Raw genomic sequence first — 16,203 nt, 5'->3', positions numbered from 1 at the left:
TGTAATGAGCATAGCAACACAGATTCCAAAGTCCTACCCCTCCCCCCACCGATGCTAGTTTCAAATCCCAGGCTGGAGCCTGTCATTTCCACTTATATCCATCACTCCAGACGGTCAGTGAACAGGGTGACCGCAGAGTAAACTGGGACTGTCCCGGGCAGATCATTTCACCCTCGAACCAGAGAACGTAAGTGGTTCTGATTATGACAACACACCACAAGCACTGCTGGGTCATGGTAATATTAGTCAATAAATTGGTCCTTGAAAATCCCAATCTACAAAATTATCACATCCAACAGACTAGCCAGTGTTCATTCATTCACCAGATATTTTTTGTGAATGTATTCACCCATACAGACATTGCTGAATGTCTGTATGGGCACAGTACTATTTTTATCCACCTTACCTCTTCTCTCTGTTAATTTCTTGACATATATATGTAAATTTTTACATAAAAGCATAAATGTGGTTGGCTAGTTCATCCTCTTTGCTTTCTTTTGCCCGCAAAGTTGAACTGATATATTAGGAATGTCTTCTTTCTTAAAGTGTAGTCTTTTTTGTCCTTTTTCTTTGTTAACCATCCTCCCATTCTTTTTTTCCATCCATATACCTATGCCTCACTCACATAACCTGTGTTAATAACCTAATATGTACCCATCCATATGCTTCTTTGCACGCATATGATTTTTTCCAAAATTTATTTATTTGGCTGCACCTCTGCGATTCATGGGGTCACAAAGAGTCGGACACGACTGAGCGACTGAACTGGACTGAACTGAACATCTTAGGTGTGGCACACGGGTTCTTCCAGCTCTGTTGCAGCATCCAGGATCTTTAGTTCAGTTCAGTTCAGTCGCTCAGTCATGTCCAACTCTTTGCGACCCCATGAATCGCAACACGCCAGGCCTCCCTGTCCATCACCATCTCCTGGAGTTCACTCAGACTCACGTCCATCGAGTCAGTGATGCCATCCAGCCATCTTGTCCTCTGTCGTCCCCTTCTCCTCCTGTCCCCAATCCCTCCCAGCATCAGAGTCTTTTCCAATGAGTCAACTCTTCTCATGAGGTGGCCAAAGTATTGGAGTTTCAGCTTTAGCATCAGTCCTTCCAATGCAAACTCTTCATTGCAGCATGTGGGTTGCAGCAGCTGCAATCCACAGCACTGCAGCTAGTTCCCTGAGCAGGGATCAAAGCTGGGCCCACTGCATTAGAAGCATGGAGTCTTAGCCACTGGACCACCAGGGAAGTCCCTATGCCTATATGATCTTATACAGATGTATCTGCACTTATGCCTAAACGTAGCCCATCAACATGCATGGATGACTCAGTGCAGTAAAAGATACAGTCTCCCTCCACCAGCAGCTTATCACCTTTGGGAAAGACAATACACTTACATGAAAGCATCAAGACAAAAGAGTTGTACAGTACAGTGAAAACTAGATGGACAAGGTCTATCATCTCATGTGTTGTAGGCTAATGAGAGGCAAAAAATAGAAAGTGTAAGGACTCACTGTCATTGCCTCCATGTCACGGACCCCCAGATCAGAATTAGTTTAATATCTGGATTCTGTATGTGTTAAGAGATGTGTTCTCCCAGGTCAAGAAGGAAGCATCTCACCCTCAGAGGTCAGAGCTGAGGGGAGAATCCCTCCTCAGCGTGGAGCTTCCAGACCCAGAATCATCTTGGGTCTGGAATAAGGTGAAGGTCAGGCAAGCAAGAGCATGTGTTTAACTGAGCAAATGCCATGGTGATATTTGCAGGCATAATCGTGCAAATGTTATTTGCTGTGAGAAGGCATTTTGAAGCAGATGCATCCCACCATCTCTCCACTTGGCTGCCTCGCAATGAAGCAACCCCTTCCTCAGCCTCCCAGGAGAGTGCCATTTGTCGCGGGCCTGGGACCGAAACTTGGGAGCCAGACCACAGGAACAGCTAAAATCCTTCTGTTGGCTGGTGAGGTGGGCTTCTGATCTGGGTGTGGCAGAACTTGTATTTCCAGGCTTCAGAGGACACATGTCAATTCCCTCCTTCCAGGTCAGCCCTGTGTCCCAACTGAAAGGGGAAGTGAGGCTTTGGGGGTGAAGTGACCCTCTTTAATGAACCCAGAATTAGAATCTGAAGTGAGCAGTGGGGTAATGAAAAGACTAGAAAACAAAGGACACGGAAACCAACAAACTAGGAAAAGCAGCTGGGATGCGTGAGACAAAGGGGTCTGCTTCTATTTGAGTATCTTTGATTCTCCTTGTTTACTGGGTAGCTTCATTTACCCAAGTGGTTATTTTTTTTTTCAATCTTCTTGGCAGAACAGATATGTCGCATCACAGGGCTTTCCTAGTGCTTGATTTGTCCAGTATCAGATGGAAAAATAAAGAAACCAACTAAGCAAAGAAGCCTATAGCACAACCTTTACTGTTACCAGGGTTAGCCCCATATCCACTCAACAGGGATTCTAGGAACTCGCTCAAATCCTCTGAGAAATACTTACTGCAATACTGCCCAGGAAGGTGATATAATTTAAAAGCCACTGCACTTGAAATTGAATATCTAGAAAGAAGGCATATGGTACAGTGGAATGAAAATCAGACATCAGTGGCTTGTGTTCCAGATCTTCCACTCGTCCATGGGGTGACTCTGGGTCACCTTAACTCCCTGAGCCTTTGTCTCTTTGTCTGTAGAACTAGAGTGTTAACATCTTCCCACTTACCTCACCTGACTGATGTGATGAGGATCGTGTGTGGTGATGATGGCTAACGCATTTAGAAATGCTAAAGGTTATAGAATAATAAGGTGGCTCTAGTGGTAAAAAATCTGCCTGCCAATGCAGGAGATGCAGAAGACTCGGTTTCAATCTCTGCATCAGGAAGATCCCCTGGAATAGGAAATGGCAAGCCGTTCCAGTATTTTTGCCTGGGCAATCCCACGGTCAGAGGAGCCTGGCCGGCTACAGTCCATGGGATCACAAAGAGTTGGACACAACCGAGTGGCTAAGCACACGCATACACACACACACACACACACACACACACAGAATGATAAAGTCCTAATGGCACTGTATCACATCTTTTGCTACTAAAGATTTGAGAGGAGCCTAAAGGGGCCCCAGGAGAGATGTATAATAGGGGAGCATATAGCAAAGACACTAAGGCAATGCCTAATTACCTGCTAAATGGGGTAAAGAAGAAAGGACCTTTGTCATTAAGAGAAGTAAATGATGATTCTGGTCTACAAGATATAGTTTTAGAAAGAGGTTGGGAGTTAAGTCAGTCCTTGAGAATTTGAATAACTGGACAATTCAAGAACCCAGGTGAACAAAAGCATACAGATAACGTTATCAGAAAGTAGAAAAAAGTTGTCTGCATCCCAGGTAGGAGGGATCTGTGAAGCTGACCCTCTTACTAAGGGGCATCAAGGTGTCCTCTATTGACCCTCAGCTGCCACCTAACTTTGAGATAAGAGATAAGGCCAAAAGAGAACTCGCAATCCTTCATTCCCTCACATGACTTTCATTAGGTTTTTCCTATGCAGACTCAGTGTTATGAAAGATATTTTATAATTTAAAAAATCAAGCAGTAATTCAGCCACCTCCAATCTTCTGTGTAACAGTACAGGGTGTAAATGACAAATAAGTAGGTATAATTACTTTCCTGGCTCATTATTTATTCATAATATAGATATCTGCCAATCAATTCTTCCTATTAGCATGAGGATAACCAGTGTTGCCACACCAAGCTAATAATATAATTCTAGCCCAAAGGCTAGGAGGAGAAGGGGACAACGGAGGATGAAATGGTTGGATGGCATCACTGACTCAATGGACATGAGTTTGAGCAAGCTCCAGGAGATGGTGAAGGACGGGGAAACCGGGAGTGCTGCAGTCCGTGGGGTCACAAAGAGTCGGACACGACTGAGTGACTGAACAACAAGCCCAAGGGCAAAGGAACTGAACATTTTTGTTAGCACAAGCATTACTATCTGTGTAAACATACAACTTCCTGAAAACTTTATGAAATATTGAAAGTAGTTCAAATATCTCTAATGAGACCGGGAAGTCCAGATCTCTAGGTCAGTAATCACTTTCCCAGAAGGTAATTTATTTATCAACAATAGGAGAGTTGAAAAACATTGCCTGGACTCCCTTAGGGCAGAATGCTTAGAAGTAACATGCAGGTGACCCACAGAGAAGTCTGCATCAACCATGTCTATCTCAGCTCCCGTTCTTGTTTCCTGCATGCCTCAAAGTCTGGACAGCGGCTGCTGTCAATCAGCGAAGTTTCTTCTGAGGGCTTCTCAGGGGTGAACCCTCAGTTGCAGGACGTTCGTCACTTAAAATGGCCCAGAAAGTGCACCCCTGTAGGGAATTGTTTTATCTCCCCTCCTGGTCATCGTTATCCTGAGCCCTGCCCCCCCTTTCTCCCAGACTCTCCAGCCAGGGGTCTTAATTTTCTCTCCATCCCCGTCCAGGCAGGAGTATATGCTGAGCTTCATCCACTGCATGGGTTGGACCATCTCTAGTCCTCTTATTTGGTGGGCTGACTTGCCCTGAGCCTGGCTTCCAGCTTCCTGCCGCCTAATGCTTTTCTCCTTCCAATTCTTTGGAAGGCAGAATTTTTAATATCATGGTATAAAATATATCTAAACCTCAGAAATGTTACCGTGATTTTCTTAAAGCTGTGTTGTGAAAATGGAAGTTGGGGGGAGGGCCTAAGGAGGAATACTGGAAAATAAAACATGAAGTTAGAATGTATTGAACCATCACCAGTAAAGATCAAGAATAAAGGCACTCTGACTTCCAAAGACCACAACCAATGCACCAGGCAGGAATATCACTTGGAAAGAGAAGAGCTGCTCACTGCTGGAAATGTCTCCTGAGCAATGTTCAGATCTGCTGGGTGGTCTCCTGAGCAGACTGCCTACCCAGAGGGATTACCAAACAGATGGTGGGTGTGGGACCTTTGCCAACAAAGGTCTGTCTAGTCAAAACTATGGTTTTTCCAGTAGTCATGTATGGATGTGAGAGTTGAACTATAAATAAAGTTGAGCACAGAAGAATTGATGCTTTTGAACTGTGGTGTTGGAGAAGACTCTTGGGAGTCCCTTGGACCACAAGGAGATCAAACCGGTCAATCCTAAAGGAAATCAGTCCTGAATATTCATTGAAAGGACTGATGCTCAAGCTGAAGCTCCAATACTTTGGCCACCTGATGCAAAGAACTGACTCATTGGAAAAGACCCTGATGTTGGGAAAGATTGAAGGCAGGAGGAGAAGGGGATGACAGAGGATGAGATGGTTGGATGGCATCACTGACTCAATGGACATGAGTTTGGGCAAGCTTCGGGAGTTGGTGATGGACAGGGAAGTCTGGCGTGCTGCATTCCATGGGGTCACAAAGAGTTAGACACGACGGAGCAACTGAACTGAACTGGCAGGTGTGGGTCACCTTGGATACGAACATCTGGATTCCAGTGTCCTGATTCTTCTTTGAGATCAGTAGAAATTCTTTGCCCCAGGCTCAACCCCACCCCCTCTAAATAAATGATAACAGACCCTCTGAACCCACAGTGCCAAAACCCAGACTGGGTCTCAAAAGTCCCGTAGGATACAAACCCAGCCCGATGTTGGGCCCAAAGCAGCCTCTCAGCTGCTGCTCTTGGATCCCCTTATCTGCACTGGGGGTCCTTAGCACCAAGGACTCTGGAGGAGGACAGTGTAGAGTAGAGAATAAGGATGTGAGCTTTGGCATCAGAACCTAGCCCTGCTGTGTAACTGGGGCAAGGAGTTCAGCCTCTCTTAGTGTCTTTGTCCTCATCAAAGTGTTGGCAGTGATAATAAGATCTTCTTCAGAGGGTCATCATGAGGATTAAATGGTGCTTAGCACAGCAGCTGGCACACTGCAAGTGCTCCATAAATGTTAGCTGTTGCTATTAATACCCAGCATGCTCCCACCATGTTGCTTTGGCAAGGGCACTGCCCTGTGCTTTGCACAATTCAAAGACAGTTTTCCCCTCTTAACAATCTGTCCTTCAGCACCTTGGCCAGAGACTCCAGAATCCCTGTGGTGCTGTTTTACTAGACTTTACCAGATGGGATCAGAGGGCACTCTGCCTGCACCATGGTCTTCAGCCCACATCACTAGCCTGTGGGCTTGCCTATCTCTCTGAGGCACTGAGAGCTCAAAACTTCAATCGCCTATAAATGGCAACAGATCAAGAAGCAAAACCAATGCACCCTCTTTCTCTGTGATTCTTCCAAAGAAAGGAAGCCTTTTGATGGCCAAGGGGGAGCTCTTGATTCTAACTTCTGTTCTGGCCAAACTCAAGGTGGTGCAGCAAGGTCTGCTTAATTCAGTGTGGAAACAAGAACTAACCAGAGGGGAAGTGTGATTGAGGACTACCCCAGCCTCTCACGATTCTCCCCTCACTGCTCCCAGAGGGAATTCAGGTTGGAAAACATTGATTTAGTATCACAAAGCCAGCTTAATGAAAGCTCTTAGAGACAACTGAGGTGGCTGTGACTTCTGAGAGAAAGGAGAGATGACAAAATCCCCCTTGGGCATTATTTCAAGTTGTTTTCTTGAAACTCCCAGAGCAGTCAAACAATTATTTCTTTGTAAAATCCAGGAAAAGCTAGAGAGATAGACTCCCTGGGAAAAAAGGACTCATTCCACAGAAAGTGTTACTCTTTCAGTCGTTTCCAACTTTTCAACCCCATGGTCAGTACATGGACTTCTCTAGGCAAGAATCCTGGAGTGAGTTGCCATTCCGTTTCCAAGGGATCATCCCAACCCAGGAAACCAACTGGGGTCTTCTGAATTGCAGACAGATTATTTGCCATCTTAGCTACCAGGGAAGGCCATTTTATATTCTACAGGAAAGCAGGGACAAGATGAACAAAGAGCACGAAGGTTATAATTGGAAGGGAGAATTCAGATGATTTGTATTTTACAGATGAGGAAACTGAGACTTTAAAAAGCAAGGTACATTTCCCCAGATCACAACAGTCAGAGGCAAGACATGAATTAAAAACAGAAATAAACAACTAGTGCTTATTATAGAGCTTACCATGTTTCAGTCCTCATAAAGACCTTGAGCATGTGATTAGCCTCTCTGAGCCTCAGTTTTTCCCATCTGTGAAATGGGGATAGTTGTATTGCATACCTCAATTTTATAGGGTTATTTTAAGGATTAAGTGAGTTCTCCATGTGAAGATCTCAGAACAGTGCCAAGCACACAGTTAGCACAGTCTGTGTAAGTTCTTACTATTATCACAAAAATGATTGACATTGTTAACTTTTTAGGTTGATATCAGGGAGAAGTGACCATGTTGCCTCTCAAGACAAAAGCAAAGCTCTTGACTGACTCAAAGACAAAGGCAAAGCCTTCATCAGCCAAAATAAGTGTGGTAAATACCTCTCTGGCAAGGAAACAGCTGTGACCCTCCATAGAAGGGCAGGAATGTCGCCTGCCAAGAAAGCAGAGGACTCCCGTCAAAGGCCACTTCATCGTGGCCACCCCACAGCCAATCCAGACAGGGCAGAAGTCCCCCCTAGGAGGAAGGAGAGACAGCCAAGAAGATGAGGAACATGAGGAAGGTCAACACAGAGCCTGTGAAGAAGAGAACGAGGAGGAGAAGGGAAGGGATGACAGTGAGTCAGGGGAGGGCAGGCAGTGAGCAGAGAGCTGCAGATGCTGTAGGAGCCAGAGAGATGAGACCTCCCACTGGGAAAGCTCCCCACAGGTCAGAGGACTAGAGGGGTCTGGATGGCGAGGGGTCCAACAGAGATGGCCGGGGAAATGAGCTCTAAAGAAAATTCCAGAAGTCGATATGAGTTTACCTATGTCTATGCATGTCTATGGAGTTATCTCATTTATGAAAGTGTCCTCCCCCCAGCATATACTTCTGCATAATGTTTGCCTGCTTCAGCAGCCTGATTTGGGATCCAGTGAGGCTCTTCAACTGGTTAAATACTGGGTGGGAGCTAAGGGGGTGCCCGAACAAATGTGACATTGTACAACTGTAGCTTGGGACCCCTAAGGTTTTAGGGTTGGTGCCCCCATTTCAGTCCTCAAGCCAAAGAGGATACTCCAATGAGGGGTCAGCAAGCCCCCTAGTGCCAAAGTTCTGTCCTACACACTCTCCTCTGGCCACTCAGAGCCACCTGGCCATCTGGCAAGGAGCAGAAGCCAACCACTTTCCCGCCCACAGAGGCTCTGACCTTGAAGTGGGGCTCAGCTGGCCCTGGGACACACTCCCTGCTCTTCAGAATGAAGGGCCTGTTAGGTAGCATTTTAAGGCAAAAAGCACCGGGTTCCTGTATACAGGAGGGGTTTCCTTTGCCCCTCTCCACGTAGCTTTCCATTCCTGTTGTCTGCATAGCAACAAAATCCTGCATCCACAGGGACCAGCCATTGACATCTATCAACTTGTGTTTGGTGTTTAGGTCTTTTCCTGAATCTGACTGATTAGGGATGTTGTAGGGAGGTTGTGTTTACCAAGGGGTTTAAGTACATGAAAGTGGATCTTGTCGAATAGGCTGGAAACCATTAGACTCAGGAGAATAAATACAAGCACAGCTTGTTCTGTAATAGCTTCAACACACAGGCTGCAGTTGTATTTTGCCTTCTCCTCTTGGCTCCCCTCCTCCTTCTGTTTCCCCTCCATCCGTTCCCTTGATGATCTCATCAACTCCTGTATCTGCAACCATCACCTGCAGACACATGATGCCAAATGCACATTCTAGCTCCTCTGGTTCCATGCCTCCAAACTTCTCCTGAAGTGTTGCCAGCTTCTCAAACTCAATAATACAGAACAAAATTCACCATCTACACTTCTGAAGCCTGCTGCCCCTTCTGAAACCCCTTCCTCATACCTTATTGCTGTTTTACAGTTCAGTTCAGTCACTCAGTTGTGTCCAACTCTTTGCGACCCCATGGACTGAAGCACGCCAGGCTTCCCTGTCCATCACCAACTCCTGAAGCTTGCTCAAACTCATGTCCATTGAGTCAGTGATGCCATCCAACCATTTTATTCTCTGTCATCCCCTTCTCCTGCCTTCAGTCTTTCCCAGCATCAGGGTCTTTTCCAATGAGTCAGTTCTTCGAATCAGGTGGCCAAAGGACTGGAGTTTCAGTTTCAGCATCAGTCCTTCCAATTGAACATTCAGGACTGATTTCCTTTAGGATGGACTGGTTGGATCTCCTTGCAGTTCAAGGGACTCCCAAGAGTCTTCTCCAACACCACAGTTCAAAAGCCCCCAATATCCAGTGAGCTTCCCAGCTATGCCAGTCCTATTCTCCTGCTTCTGCTCCCCTCATCACTGCCACTTCTCTAATCATGATGGTCACTCCTTAGTCAACTATTGCAACAACCTCCTGATGGGCCTCCCAGCCTCAGCTACTCCTTGCCCTCATCCCCCCTTTCCAGACTCTGTTGTCAGATTAATCATTCAAAACATTGTGTTTGATTACATAACCCCTTCAACTGGGGGAGCAGGGAGACAAGGGGAGGAAAGGTTGTTCCCCCCCAGCCAGTTTCTCCAGAACAAAATGAGAATTCCTTGACCTTCAAAAAGACAAAGAGGGGCATGGAATGAATTTTCCTTCATGAGCCAACTGCAATTGATTGGGGTTGACTGAATAGGGCTTCTCAGGTGGCACCAGTGGTAAAGAACCTGCCTCCTAATGCAGAGACACAGGTTCAATCCCTGTGTTGGGAAGATCCCCTGGAGGAGGGCATGGCAACCCACTCCAGTGTTCTTGCCTTGAGAATCCTATGGACAGAGGAGCCTGGCGGGCTATAGTCCATGAGGTCACAAGGAGTCAGACATGACTGAAGTGACTTAGAATGCACACACAAGCAAAGCACAGTGTGGAAAAAATGCTAAAGCTGTATCCAGAGTTTAAGGAAAAGATGCTCAGGATCAGTTGGTCATGTCTTTCATGAGCACTGGAACTGGGCAATGGGACACCCATGCCTCCTGCGGGCCAACCTACTTCTAGGCCTCCCATCCTTTGGCCCACCTCCATCTTATTAACATTAGAGCTCTCCAATCTCTTGGTTAAAATAAAAACAAGTCACTGCACTGCTCCTCAAACCTACTGTTTAGCCACCTACTCCTGTGCTTTATTCATACGGTCATTTCTCCTCCCCATTGCCATTAAGCTGTGTGTGTGTGTGTGTGTGTGTGTGTGTGTACACTCAGTCACTAAGTCATGTCCAACTCTTTGGAACCTCATGAACTGTAGCCCACCAGGCTCCTCTGTCTATAGGATTCTCCAGGCACGAATACTGGAATGGGTAGCCATTTCCTTCTCCAAGGGATCGTCCTGACCCAAGAATCAAACCTGCATCTCCTGAATTGTCAGGCGGATTCTTTACCAAGCCACCTGGGAAGCCCTGCCATTAAGCTACACTTCTATAAATCCAACCTATTTCTCAAAGCTCTTCTCAAATTCATCTTTTCCCTAAAAGCATCCTTATTTTCCCTGAACAATATCTTCCTCAAAGTCTTCAGTTAGTATCTCCTCCCTGACATCACACCTTCCTTTCTATAAGCAATTGGACAGTAGGAGCCATACGGCTTGTCCAGTATTTTGCACATGGCAGACAAATATTTGTCAGAAATGAATGAGTGGATATTCACATGCAGTATGTGTCCCTAAAAGGATGCTGTCCACCAGTTATTTTTCAATTAGGTCAATAATGTAAGTAGCACAACTGAATCATTGGCTAATTATTAGCAATCAAATCTATAACAGGAATTCAAGCTGAGCTCTGATTCACCTGCCTTTCCCTTTATTCAAAGCTCTGGGAACTTTACTACTGAGCATTCTAGTTCTTTCTCTTTTGCCAGGCTCCCTAAGAGCACACATGTGGAGATAATTGAACCTCTCCAGGGCCCATGCTCTACGGAGGCAGAGAGTGAAGGCGTGGAGCATTGTCTCGGCAGCCCGACGCCATCTGGGGAATATATGCTGATGTTGCTACAGATGGCATGCTGTTCAGTTCACCCCTTGTAAGTTCACATTCATTGTTCTCCGTCTGGTTTTCAAAGATTCAAAAATTAGTTGACTCAGAGCGCCCCCAAATTAAAAAATAAATGCATACCTGGAGTAAGTATACCAAAAGAACAGTCATAGACAGTGATCCTCGAGTGCTACTTGAAGAACCGTTTGCCTGCTGGTGTCACCTGTGTGTGACCCAGAGTGGGCAGAGCCCAGTGGTTCCCTAACCTGATGAGAATCAAAATCCACTGGGGGGACTTCCCTGGTGGTCCAGTGGTTAGGACTCCACCTTCCAACACAGACAGTGCAGGTTCAATCCCTGGGCAGGGAGCTAAGATGCCACAGGCCTCAAGGCCAAAAGTCCAAAACGTAAAACCAAAGCAATATTGTAACAAATTCAATACAGATTTTATAAATGGTCCAAACCTTACAAAACACACACACACACACATTGTTAAATTGTTAAAAATCCACTGGGGATATTTTTTTTCCTAAAAATATATAGGAATTCTTGGGCCCCATCCTATGAGTCCTATGAGTTTCTGATTTAGGCTCTGATTGGACCCAGCAGCTCTTCCCTTATCTCAAAGCCGGTATCAACTGTCCTCCTCTATGACCTTCTCTCTGTAAGGGCTCTCCTTTCTCTGAACTCTTTGATCTTTTCTATTTAGAGGCTTTGAATTACTTTTTTTTTCTTTTTTGGCTGCTCTGGGTCTTCGTTGCTGCACCTGGGCTTTCTCTCGTTGCGGTGGGCAGATTCTCCTTGCAGCTTCTCTCGTTGTGGAGCATGGGGGCTCTAGGGCATGTGGGCTTCAGAGTGCTGGCTCAGTAGTTGTGGCACATGGGCTTAGTTGCCCCGTGGCCTCTGGGATCTTCCAGACCAGGCATCAAACCTGTGTCCCCTGCACTGGCGGGCAGTTTCTTATCCACTGGAGCACTAGGGAAGCCCTGTATTTCTCTTAATAATGGTGAGGGTTCAGCTACTCTGGAGCTCCACTTTAGGCAAATCCAGGCCTGTCTTCCTGATGGTGGGCCCGGCCACTCTGCCATGCTTCACCCAGACCCAGGCCTGCCTATGGACCTGTAGTCACTGAGTCCTCCTCACCGTGGGCAATAAAAATTCTGTAAACTCCTATCTCAAGAGGCTCACAAGGGTCCCCCAGGAGGTGAGAAAGTCACCAGTGGGCTTTTGGTGGGACATTCAGTAGAACGAGGTGTGCATAGTATCGTGGGAGTTGAGGGAACACCTGGGATCAGACCCACTCTGTGCTCCCACCCCCAGCCCTAGGCAACTGAGGGCTCCCGGGCACCATCTCCTGTCCTTCGAGGTGACCCTGACTTGTTCCATTGATGCAACTCTGGGCTCCCACTCCCTCCCTCTGGTCATGGTTCACAGTGGCTCTCTGAAGGCAGAGCCTGTTGTTGCAGCTGTGTGGCCTGGTGGGTGATCTCTGTGCCCTGCAAACTGGGCAAGCTGGGTTCAAACCCCAGCTCTGTCACAGGAACAGCCCAGCCTGGGGCAGGTTAGTCACCTTGCCCGTTCTCAATGTCCCCTGCGAAACTGAGAACATTGTCACTTGCATTACATGTTGGAGGAAAACAGAAATGAGAAAATGAGTGCATGGTGACCATTTTAAGAGGTCAACTTATGACTCCCACGGGAAGAATTCCAGACGTGGCGCAGAGAAGAGCAGGGCTTTGGCAGGGTTTTCAGAAAGCAGGAATCCTGCGGCTCACCTCACACCCCAGTTGTCAAGGGCTCCGCCTCCTTTCTGCCTAGGCCTGGGTTAGAGCCACAGTCCCAGCAGCAGGAGCGGCAGCTCACTCCCCCTCAGAGAGGGCCACACGGTGCCCCTGCGGTGCTTTCCTGAGCCCCACCAGGAGCCACCCCACCCGCAGCTCCAGGTCCTTTAGGCAGGCCTCCCGGTACTGAAGCACTGGAGACCTCCTCTCCACCAGCAACTATGAATCCTGCTCCTAGGTGGTTGCCAGGCCCAGGTCCACAGACCACAGAGGTGGGCAGTAAGGGGATGGGCAGGGGGTGCTGCCAATAAGACTGAAGATGTGTCTGTTGGACACCTGGCTAGCAAACAGCATTAGACAGCGTAATACGGTGTGTCCGTTATAGTAACTTTCTATTCCTCCTAAAAGTCTGGCCACAGCGGGTAGCAGCCCTGTATAAACTATCCAAAGTGGGCTGGTTTCTCAGGAATCATGCCACAACTTCCTTTCTATCCCATGCCCCCAGCTGACGGATATCATCAAAACTCCTGGTACCAAGAAATTCTTCCGGGCTTGGTGGACAGATTCTGCCCTGCCTACTCATTGCTAAAACTGCATTTGTCACTTTTGCTGTGTAACAAACCATACTGAAAGCTAGTGGCTCAAAACAGTAAGCACTGATTATTGGTTACAAGCCTACGAGTCAGCTGGCCTCACACGTGCACCGACAGTCCCCTCAAGGTGGGGGCGGCAGCTGTCCCTATCATGGCTGGACTCTCACGTGTCTGGGGTCAGCAGATGAAAGGTGATCTATGATGGCCCCGAGCTGGGACAAACGGCACTTGATTCCTCCATGTGACCTCTATTCTTCTGCCAGAGATTAATACTATCCTGGGCTTGTCTCCAAGGTGGCAGGGTTCTGAAAGCAAAGTTATCCAGGGACTCTGGAGGCCTAGCTCTGAACTGGTGTTATCGTTTCTGCCACATTCTAAGTCAAAGGAAGTGGCAGAACCAGTCCAGATTCAAGGGCAAAAAAAAAAAAAAAAGATTCCTTCTATTCAAGGAAAAAGATGCAAAGCCATATTTAATACTATATATGGATGCAGGGAGGGAAGGAATTGGGACCCTTTCTGCCAACAATTTATCACAACATGGACAGAGTCATCGCTGTGAAACGATTTTCCTTAAAAGCCACATGTTGGACTCATTTTGTAATATACTGCCATCAGTAGAACAAATTTCTAATGAGGTTAATGCCTCAAGAGTGAGTGAAAGGCGAGAAGGAATGAATGAATGAAGGCATTTTAGTCCGTGGTCGTGGATTAAGCACCCCTTCCCCTTGCATCCCCGCCCTTGCTTAATCCAGGATTCCAGTCTCACAGCTGGAGCTCCTCTCCTCCCTCCAGGAATCCCTTCACAAGAGAAGCTCCCATGAATCGTGACTCAGGGCTTTCCCAAGGCCAGCAGGGTGAAGTCAGGTCAGTGAGAACTCGGTCCAGACATTGTAATCCAATGCCAGGGAGATGCCTCAAACCTCAGGGCATTCAGCAGCTTCAGGACTCCTCCCCAGAGCTCAGCAACCCCGGAAGTTGCTGAGCCTGGAGAATAAGCACACAATGGTGTCTTTTTAAAAAAATAAGTGGCCGGACTGAGGTCAACAAGGGAACATAAAACATAAATATGAATTGTCTCTGGGAACACGATGCTAATGCCCGCCCCAGGGGAGAAACTGAGTTGCCAGCAGGTAGGGAATAGGAGAGTGAAAAAGTTGGCTTAAAACTCAACATTCAGAAAACTAAGATCATGGCATCACTTCATGGCAAATAGATGGGGAAACAATGGAAAAGAGTGTCAGACTTTATTTTGGGGGCTCCAAAATCACCGCAGATGGTGACAGCAGCCATGAAATTAAAAGACGTTTACTCCTTGGAAGAAAAGTTATGACCAACCTAGACAGCATATTAAAAAGCAGAGAAACTACTTTGCTGACAAAAGTCCGTCTTTGTCTTCCAGTGGTCATGTATGGATGTGAGAGTTGGACTATAAAGAAGGCTGAGCGCCAAAGAATTGATGCTTTTGAACTGTGGTGTTGGAGAAGACTCTTGAGAGTCCCTTGGACTGCAAAGAGATCCAACCAATCCATCCTAAAGGAAATCAGTCCTGAATATACATTGGAAGGACTGATGCTGTAGCTGAAACTCCAATCCATTGGCCACCTGATGCGAAGAACTGACTCACTGGAAAAGACCCTGATTCTGGGAAAAATTGAAGGCAGGAGGAGAAGGGAATGGCAGAGGATGAGATGGTTGGAAGGCATCACCGATTCAATGGACATGAGTTTGAGTAAGCTCCGGGAGTTGGTGATGGACAGGTAAGCCTGGCGGGCTGCAGTCCATGGGGTCACAAAGAGTCAGACAGAACTGAGCTACTGAACTCAACTGAACTGAGGGAACAGAGAGGCCTGTAGGGGGCGCCCTAGAGCCTTCCGCGCACTCTGCCTCTCTCTCTGGGCCAGAGAATCACAGACTCCAGGGCTGTGTGGTTTCTAATTTATCCTCTTCCGTGGCTCACTGTGGAGTGGTTACCTCCATGAATGTTCCATAGTCTCTCCGTGGATGTAAGTTGTTGGTCCTGGGAGCGCGAGGAGGCTCCAGGTAGAAGGTAGGACCCCTCGGTGCACTAGACGGCAGGGCCAGGGAAACTGCAGCCATCACACCCTCCCACGGGCTGGGAAATGCCTCTTCCTCTTACCCGCTGTGCCAAACCCGGTGCCTAAGGGAACCCAGCAAACGGTAACTCTCGGTTTTGTGTTGCATTGTGCTGCTCTGAGCCCAGGCAGCATCTCTCTTTCTTTTCTTAAAAAAACCAGCAGGGGGAGCAGCAAAGCCCTGGGGCCTTGTTTTAATTTTATTTCTAACGTTTGTCTCTTACATACATTGTAGATAATCCCTTCATCCCCTGCATTACTGTGATCAATTTGTTCTTTTTGGAAACAAGACTGTGAAGAAGAAAAAGAAAAACACTCAAGGACATCTTCCAAGAAAAATACAAGAATTCAAAAGAGTAATCTTCCACTTGAATGATTTGGGCCTCTATTAATTATAACTTCCTATTCATTGTGATGAATGATTGCCAGGATGACATTTAGAACAGAAAGTTGGGGAAGAATAACAAGGGGAGAGTTGTCTGTGTGATCAGATCTAGCCATGGAATCGTCTTTCCCCAGGGGAGGTGGTAGGACCTCACTTCAGGATCCTTTTAAAACTAGCCCTAGCAAAGCCTAGAAGAACATGCTGGAAGGAGAAACTGTCCCCCAGAGAGAGATCAGAAATGCCCTCAATGGTTCCTTCCATCTGGGCTTTCTGAAGTGACTGACAGCTGTGAAAATGGTGGTGACAACAGCAAGGTAAACACAGAGGATACAAAGTAGGAAAAATGTTTATCTTTTAAAAGAAATTATTGCAACCAGCTTAATGACTT

At 46.9% G+C, this 16,203-nt stretch overlaps 1 long non-coding RNA gene across 1 annotated transcript; it reads left to right on the top strand.

Moving 5' to 3' along the window:
• Positions 1-990: 990 nt before the first annotated feature.
• On the top strand, positions 991-15,743 carry LOC133254843 (uncharacterized). Its single transcript, XR_009738787.1, has 3 exons — positions 991-1,953; positions 10,851-11,012; positions 14,737-15,743. It is a non-coding gene; the product is annotated as an uncharacterized LOC133254843 (long non-coding RNA).
• The last annotated feature ends 460 nt before the right edge of the window (positions 15,744-16,203 follow it).

Source organism: Bos javanicus, chromosome 10 (genome assembly GCF_032452875.1).
Source record: "Bos javanicus breed banteng chromosome 10, ARS-OSU_banteng_1.0, whole genome shotgun sequence".
Classification (NCBI taxonomy): Eukaryota; Metazoa; Chordata; class Mammalia; order Artiodactyla; family Bovidae; genus Bos; species Bos javanicus.
Note: the sequence above shows the minus strand (reverse complement) of the source record. Positions and strands in the feature narration are given on the sequence as shown.